Below are 6,757 nucleotides of genomic sequence, written 5' to 3' on the forward strand. Positions count from 1 at the left end.
TCCCCTCCCATCTCATCTTTCCTCTTGTCCATTTCATCACCTCCTTCACACACTTTTCTACCACGACACACAACCATAAACATGGGCAAGTCGCTTTTGAGGATAGCCTTTTGACTTGCTGATGACATCTTTCATCTTTGGGTGACTCTGCAAGACAATAAACATTTGATTTAAACGCTGTGGGTGCCTTAGAGTTATACCTATGGTAGCCTAAAAAACATTATCAAAATCTTTTAAAAAATCTGACAGGCAATGACATTATTATTATTAGCACTGAAAAGACAATTGATCCTAAAATATCAATTCATGAGACTTTGGAATAGCCCATTACTCAGCTTTCTCAGCTAAAATCTATACAGCGCAATCCATATATACAATAAAGTCACAAGGGAAATAATCAGATCTAGTTGATTTTGTTGTGCCATAAGAAATATTAATAAATTAACAAAAAAAAGAAAAAATATATAAAGATTGTTTAAATATGACTTTTCATGTCTTTGTTGGACATGAAGAGAAACAGTTACAGAATTCTCTCCTTGGTTTAAAATACTGCTGTTACGCTAATTGATCGGACAGGCAAAATTTATGTGACTGATTTGAGAGACGAGTGCAAATTTTAAAAAACCTAAATCACTTACTGGATCCATCAACAGCTTGGAACAAAAGAAGCAGACGCATCGGAGGATTTTCACTGTTTTAGTGAGGAATGCAACATGGTAGACAGGTTTAGCCAGCTCAATGTGACCAAAATGACCAGGACACTCTGTCATGTTCCCAGCACAAGTCCGACAACGTGACGTTCTGTCCACCACACCTTGTCGAGGATCCATAAGGCCACCAATCTTGGGTCGGCCTCCTTCCATGGTCTCTGAATATTTGATGCCCCCATCATCAGTTACTGACATAACGACGCTACAAAAAAAAAAAAAAAAAAAAGAAGCATTTTTTTACATGTGATAGATAGGAGTTAAGTCAAACAAAGCTGAGTACATTTCAACTGTTTCTAGCACAATTAGAGACAGCTTTGACATTGGTCAGGAGAAGCAAAGTTAGCTTAGAGAAAAATTGGCACTAACGTGTACCGGCTGATGTCCGCTGCTATCTTGTCTTATTAACCCCAAGACTGGATACCAATAACAATGATGCTTTTTTTCCCCCTATAGATAGTATGCGCTTGGCTAAGCAGCTCACAACATTGTCACCCGGAAGTATAACGAAACAACACACAAAACTCTGTGTAACCATGAACTTTTATAGTCTGGATAATACAGTTAAGTGAGAATTACTCATAACTGTGGATGGCAAAAACACATAACAAAGACCCGATTGACGTCAACTTCATTCTATCTATTGAATGCTGCCAAAGAACACTTCTTAATCATACCAGTGTTACCGTTATACAAAAAGAAAGCGGACATTTATTGGGCAATGTTACATCCTTTTGTCCCACACCCCACAGTTATATTAAAGAATCATATAAAAGTCTTTCTAGACAAAGATAAAACGGTTTGTTCAAGTAGTTTGAGAAGACAGGCAGACAATGTTACATGTCGTTGGTGATTGTGGTGAGCATTAAGAAAGAATGATGAGGAGCGTTTCACTTTCACAATGGCCTGATTTACGAAAGCAAAGTAATATTGGGAATTCCCAGTACAGGTTTTGGTACGGTGAAATGCATGTGTCGTTTGGGACTAGACTTCACCACTGGCCTCATGATTCATGGGATGTCTTTGGCTGTTATTTTACCTCATGGAAGGATATTAGCATTTTCATTGGCTGTTGACTTCCTTGCAGGATATCATAAATCAATTCTAAATTATGGTATTGTTTTTCATGAGACCAATTACTGATATATTTTATAGATCGCAATTTGATACAACCGTCGCGACTTTGTTATGTCAATATAAGCGAGATGTCAATTTATGCATTGTGGATATATCTGCTCTGCACTGTATGTGCAAATATTTGCAGGAATAATATCTTAAATACAATTATAGGCTTGTTTAAACATTGTTGTAATGGTGTTGATGGTCAGATTTAGTTAAGTTTTCCATTACAACAATAAAATGACTAGATATTGCTCTAACTCTAATAGAGCTATACCTAATATATAACTAGATATCACCCCAGCATTTTGTTAATCGCAAAAATAGTTACTAAAACTATACCTTGTTTCTTTCTGCTAATGTGCAATTTACTTTAAAAATAACAAACAGAAGTAGCATAATTCTTTTTCTTTTTTAAAAATTCTTCTTTGAACATGATTAAATATCTCCACAAGTTGGCTGGATCTGTAGAGTAGTCGATAAGCTGTTTGACTATTGATTGGAAGGTCCTGGGTTCAAATCCCAAAGGGAACAACAACTGATTTTTTTTTCAACATTAATTATTGTTTTTACTTTTATTTACCTGCTTTCTTACTAATATATTATCTTTTTTAAATTTCCTTTTTTATTATTTATCATTATTCTAGTTTTCTTAATTTCTTATTTCATTTATTTGTCATCATTTTCATCAGTACCTATACTTTTACCATGTTTTAGGTTTATCATCATTATAATAATGAGACATTGTTGTCACAGTTAACAGATAAAATGTATACCAATACTAATACCATTTTCAAAATAACGGTTACAAAACATTGACGTTTCTTTTGGACCAATGATGAGGCCGTCAATGGTGACGACGGTGGCAAGGACTAGTGAAGGACTACCTATGCCTATACTTATACCATCCAAAAAGTAGAGAGCGGTATGGGCTCCCTTAAGTCTTGGGTGATGAAAAAAGTGATAATGGAAAGGCTTCGGATGGGAACAAAACAGACAATGGACATTTCTGGTACAAACACCTCGTCAGCGCAACACGACAAATGAATGTGGAAAACAAATAAAAATTATTAACAATTTTAATTGTTTTCCACATTCATTTGTTTACTGTTGTGCTGACAAAGGTTTTGTACCAGAAATGTCTATTTTGTTCCCACCCGAAGCCTTTCCATTTTGTCACCCATCACTTTCATTCGAAGTCCAACTTCAGACTCAGCAGACCCATTGAGTTTACCCCGGTTTCTATAGCATGAAACCGACAATAGCAATTGCTTGCTACCCTTAGGATAGGACTGTTGAAAAGTACTTTCCGCCAGATCAAACAGACCCAAAGCTACCCAAATCCAATCACTGCTGAGTGGAGGGGGGGGGGGGGGGGTGATCGGGTGATATCATCAGAAACAAAACAAAAATCTCAACTGCACCTGGGTCCATTTGCGTTTGAAGCGGGTGTTGAGTGCTTTACCAACTGAGCTATTGGGGCCCCCATTATAGTATTCATATTGTAATAGAAGTGGAGTCAAGTCATAGTCGTGTGAGTGTGGTGCCAGCTGGTGGGGGAATGACTGACACTGACTGACTCAATCAACTCGGGCCTCAGGCTGTGACAATTTATTTGAATGAAAATTTATCAAATAAATAAATTCACTATCTAATCACTCAACGTTCGATGTACACAAGGTAACACTATTCCACATAATTATTATTTTTAATAAGTTTTATTTTTGGGTCGGGATAATTGCAAAAGAATATAATATGGGGAGAAGAAAAAAAAATATTCGTACTGTTTCCTCGGGCTCAAAATGCTGAACTGGATTTTTTTGACATCACGCAAAGGTGCGTTTGAGTCCCCCGTGTAACCAGCGGCCACAGTCATTTTGACTGAGGCTCTGACTCTTTAAATGATACTCCCAGAACCTGTAGTAAGTTTGTAAACTTATAGGTAACTGACTGAAACAATCAACAAAATGACTTGAGTAAAAATACACGAGTCAATGTTTTTGTCCAACGTTTTGAAAGTCAGCGAAAGCTGAAAATTAAACTTCCGTTGAAGGAACCCCAGCTTTTATAACAATATGAATTCGGGGCTTCCACTTTTCAAATGCACGGTGTCCCACAACATGAACAAGGATCCTGTTCAGTAAGCACTATTTTAGATGTTGACGAGTTTCCCTTTTCAGTGCGCACACACACACATGAATGATTTAAAGCCAACTAGATCAGCTAGCAAGGCAAATACGTTATTTTATGCTGAACACAAACTACACTATCCAGAATCAAAGAACCGGTAATTTCAATCTATTCAAATTTGAAAATTGTAAACTTACGTAGTACGTAGTAAAATCATTGATTGCACAACAAGTAGAAATAATGATGTAGGAATGCAGATTGAAATGTTTGTAAAATTATAAAACGATTGATCTCTTTGTTTGGAAAGTTTACATTATATAAATGGTTTTCACTGATTTTGCAAACATTTCCAATCCCTTATCTGGGAATTATTTCTGAAAAAAAAATATATCAGGATTCATGAAAACGGTCAATAAAGAATTGATCAGCTCCGACGTACACTCATTTGCTGGTCTGATGACCCAATACATTATGGGCTCATTGTTGTAATGGAAAATATCAAACAATGGCGCAAAATATTGTCCATGCCCAAAGTGGGATTCGGACGTCAGACCTATGTATACATATACACGTCGATTAGTTCCTGTGTGCATATGTTTGCAGGTCTGATAACCGAGCGCAATTATAGGCTTGATTTTACATTTTTGTAATGGACAATATTTTATATTGTTTGGAGAGTATTTCCATGACAACAATGGGACCAAAACAATTTGGGTTATCAGATTTGCAAATTGTAGACGCCGACCGATCAGTGTCCAATGCGCTATTGATTTAAGTACTGCGGATTTATCAAACAATTACCATATCAACATTAGTGATGCAATTTAAACATATAAAAATAATCAGCCATGTGCAACTGAAGAGGCTGTTTTACAACAAACAAAAACAAAAATTAAATTGTATAAAAAAGACGGAATTGACGTCACCCGGATATTTGTTATTGTGTTTAGACAGCCTGTTAATGATTAGTTCTCCCTAAATTATATCAAACTATAATCTTTAATGGTTACACACAGTAGTGTGTGTTGTTATCTTTAATTTGGGTGGCGGGTGTTGTGAGTATTTTACTTTAACACATAACATCAATAGTACCCCCCTCTGTATCCACTGAAAATCTCACAAGCACGTGATAAATTCAGAAAACCCTGAAATTTTTGTTTGTTTTGTTTTGTTTAATCAAAGAAACCCCTATCTACCCCCTCAAAAAAAAAAAAAAAAAAAAAAAAAAAAAAAAAAAAAAAAAGAAACAATACGTATGAAACATTTTATCCAGAAAACTCGTCTTTCAAATATCGATCGATTAAAATTATCCTCGTCTTGGCAAAATTCTCAAACCTGAGACTTTGCTGGCCAACATTCGAAATACGTTTTTATTTTTATTTTTTTAAATTTTATTTATTTATTTATTTAATATTATTATTATTATTATTATTATTATTATATTATTATTATTATTATTATTATTATTATTATTATTATTATTATTTTTTATTTTTATTATTATTATTAATTATTATTATTATTTATATATTATTATTATTATTATTATTATTATTATTATTATTATTGTTTGTTTAAATAAAGTATGGCAGAATATAATTATACACATTGGAAATCGAAAATCGTATCTGTTGCTTTCCATCAAAGTACTAACTAGCTCAACCTTGAACTGATGCCCCAAGAAAGACGACTCCGGAGATATGAGAGGCACAACAGAATACGTTCTTGTCCTTACTTCATATAATGCTGAGCAACACAGTCACAAGGTACTTACAACCATTATAAGAGGGGAAAATACTAAAAGGCTTACGAGGCTACATTTGGATTTTATGAGCTAGCTTGTTTTATTCTTGCTTGGTTAATCTACGATATACATATAATGCAATCTACAGACATATACGCTTACATGTTCGGCTATGGGATCGAGTGGTATGACACTCGCCTTCGGACCGGAATGTCAAGGGTTTCAGTCTCGCTCTGAGCGGTACATAGTTGTGTCCTTGGAAAACGCTCTTAACTAAAATGTCTCCTGACATACCCAGGTGTCAAATACGTATTGGTCGTTTCCCGTCCAACAGAAATATGTAACACCACCTAACAGGCGACATGTTTCGTTCTACACGGTGTCGTTGTTGGCTAGGAACCCTTTGTAAAGTGCTTTGAGCACTTCAATGGATATTACTCTATATAAATACCCAAGATGCTCAAGTTACATACATACATACATACATACATACATACATACATACATACATACATACATACATACATACATACATACATACATACATACATACATACATACATACATACATACATACATATAGATAGATAGATAGAGAGAGAGAGAGAGAGAGAGAGAGAGAGAGAGAGAGAGAGAGAGAGAGAGAGAGAGGAGAGTCTCAAGCCGATTGTATTAATTTAAAAAAACAAAACAAAAAAAACCTTGAATCATCCTCCGGGAATTGTTTTTTATCTTTATGGTCTATGTTGAGAAAAAACCGAGATAACTCCGGCAGCAGCTTCTACTGGTACTCACACTACTATGTTATATTATATCGATCCACCCAATCAGCAAATTCTTCACCACATTCGTGCACCGTCGCAAACTCTGCGGTTTCGGGTTCTTTCCCACATCCGGTACATGTTGGACAGGTGGAAAGTCCCCACAATCGTCTAATAGATGTCGCTGGTCCTCACCACAGACTACTAGTGTAATCTGTGGTCCCCACTGATGAAGCGATTTTGCCCTGAGGCAGGTTCTCGACCGAAGCCGATTCGCTACCACCCAGTGTCTCCTC

At 35.7% G+C, this 6,757-nt stretch overlaps 1 pseudogene; it reads right to left on the reverse strand.

Annotated features, from left to right (window-relative positions):
* Nucleotides 1–74: 74 nt before the first annotated feature.
* Nucleotides 75–3,702, reverse strand: LOC144961566 (DNA-directed RNA polymerase II subunit RPB1 pseudogene; annotated as a pseudogene).
* Nucleotides 3,703–6,757: the final 3,055 nt, after the last annotated feature.

The sequence above is a fragment of the Berghia stephanieae genome, unplaced genomic scaffold (assembly GCF_034508935.2).
Source record: "Berghia stephanieae isolate SIO BIC M18660-M18661 unplaced genomic scaffold, UCSD_Bste_1.3 scaffold3073, whole genome shotgun sequence".
In the NCBI taxonomy this organism is placed as follows: Eukaryota; Metazoa; Mollusca; class Gastropoda; order Nudibranchia; family Aeolidiidae; genus Berghia; species Berghia stephanieae.